Genomic DNA, 2,282 nt, shown 5'->3' with positions numbered 1-2,282 from the left:
ATGGATGTTTCTCTCTCATCGATGTTTCTAACTCTCTATCCCTCTCCCTTCCTCTCTGTAAAAAATCAATAAAATATATATATTTTTAAAATAACAAAAACACAAAGACCGATGTCTCCAGAAGAGGAAAACGAGAGGACGATTAGTAACCCTGAACCCAGCCTATGCTTCCGAGAAAGAAGACGCTCCTCCCAGAGACAAGGAGACCTCTGATCCCACTCCCCACTGCTCCCAGAATTCCTTGGGGGTTTGTGCCTGTGTGTGTAGCGACAGAGACGTTGGGGGATCCCCTCCGTAGGAATGATGATGTATTGCCATTCATTTCAGAGCTCAAAAGGTCAGCGAATGAGCATTCGGCACGGCGGACTTTCGACCGTCCCGGAGCCCGGATGAGTCATTGCGGACAAGAACTCAGAAATGCTCCCAAGTTCGGGGGCCCCTTGAGAGATCTAATTCCTAAGAGGTGAGGTAGCTCGCCCCGTCCTGGCCCGTAGACGAAGGGTGGGGGTGGAGGAGAGGAAAGCATTGCATTTTCTCCCATTCCTTTCCCCCTAAGGGGAGGGAGGTGCATGAAGGTCAGCTCGCATGTCTATACCCCTGCCTGTCCCCTCACATTTCCCCCCTCCACTCCCCCCCTCTCCCCACAGAGCTGTCTCCTCCCTACTTGTGCACTGTTCCCGCGACTTACAAATCCACCGCCACTTCCCGTGGCTCCCACTGGTGTGCTCAGCGGGGTGTGTGGATGTGGGAAGGGGTCTCGCCGAACACTGGGGTACGTGACCAAGGGGGACTGGCCGGAAGACACCCCGGGAAGGATCCCACACGGACATGGCATTGAAGCCGAGTTCTGAAAGGCGAGCTAGAATGTGCAGGTGGAAAAGGGTGTCCTACGTAGGAGCTCAGAGTTTGTTTGGGAGGCAACAGGAGACTGTCGATGGTTTTAGGGCAGATCCGAATGTTGGGGGCATGTGGGGAGCGATGGATGTGGGGGGAGCTGTAGACTCTGAGTTCCCTCGGGAGGTCTTCAAAGTGCTTCAGGCCAGAGGTCACAGGGACAGAGCAAAAGCACTGAGGTGGCTGCCCAGCCGGGGTTGCTCAGTGGTTAGGCATCGGCCTATGAACCAGGAGGTCGAGGTTCAATTCCTGGTCAGGGCATGTGCCCGGGTTGTGGGCTCGATCCCCACTGTGGGGCATGCAGGAGGCAGCCGATCCATGATTCTCTCTCATCACTGATGTTTCTGTCTCTCTCTCTCCTGCTCCCTTCCTCTCTGAAATCAATAAAAAAAGGAAAAGAAAGGAAATAGTGTTCACCCTCCAAGAATCCACGTGTTGGGGAGACAGACAGACAATAGCTAAGGAATTGAAATACAGCCAGCCAAGGATGGCCAGTGATGACCATAATGATCCGATGACTGAGTCATGACAACCCAGGTGATCAATGCTGGAGCGATGGGACCGTAAGCCAGGGGACCAAAGACGGGGGAGTGGGTACGTCTGTGTTGGTTGCAGCCTGAGACCAGGTTAGGGCCTCGAATATTCTAGTCCATCCAATCCTCAGCTTTTTCCTCGTTCAGTCAGTGCCCTGGGGTTACCTCGTTACTCTCTGGGGTGGGGTCACTTAAAAATACTTTTGCTGCCCTAACCGGTTTGGCTCAGTGGATAGAGCGTCAGCCTGTGGACTGAAGGGTCCCAGGTTCGATTCCAGTCAAGGGCATGTACCTTGGTTGTGGGCACATCCCCAGTGGGAAGTGTGCAGGAGGCAGCTGATCGATGTTTCTCTCTCATCGATGTTTCTGACTCTCTATCCCTCTCCCTTCCTCTCTGTAAAAAATCAATAAAATATATTAAAAAAATACTTTTCCTAAGTGAACATTCTGTTGCCAGTGGATGCTTTTCGTTGTTTTTTTATTCTTTGTTAATCCTCACCCGAGTGTATTTTTTCCCATTGATTTTTAGAGAGCATGGAAGGGAGGGGGAGAGTCAGAGAGAGAGAGAGAGAAACATCGACGTGAGAGAGACACATCCACGCCTCCCTCCCGTATGTGGCCCGATTGGGGATCGAGCCCACAACCTGGGCACGTGCCCTGGACCAGAGTCAAACGCGGGACTCCTCAGTCCAATGGCCGGTGCTCTAACCACTGAGCACACAAGTAAACCTTTTAGAATTGCTGTTCCTTTTGTCGAGTTTCCTCACCTTGGGTCTCCTATTTCTTTAAGTGTGCTGGCCCACGGACACGACAGAGATGGGCATTTCAGGCCACAGATGGTTCAGACCCCAAAGT

General features: G+C 52.3%; 1 long non-coding RNA gene across 1 annotated transcript; it reads left to right on the top strand.

Annotated features, from left to right (window-relative positions):
* Positions 1–59: 59 nt before the first annotated feature.
* Positions 60–1,687, top strand: LOC106725289. Its single transcript, XR_001361147.1, has 3 exons — positions 60–463; positions 648–772; positions 1,288–1,687. It is a non-coding gene; the product is annotated as an uncharacterized LOC106725289 (long non-coding RNA).
* The last annotated feature ends 595 nt before the right edge of the window (positions 1,688–2,282 follow it).

The sequence above is a fragment of the Myotis brandtii genome, unplaced genomic scaffold (genome assembly GCF_000412655.1).
Source record: "Myotis brandtii unplaced genomic scaffold, ASM41265v1 scaffold1026, whole genome shotgun sequence".
Classification (NCBI taxonomy): Eukaryota; Metazoa; Chordata; class Mammalia; order Chiroptera; family Vespertilionidae; genus Myotis; species Myotis brandtii.
The sequence above is the reverse complement of the archived record's forward strand: the minus strand, read 5'-3'. Positions and strand labels throughout refer to the sequence as shown.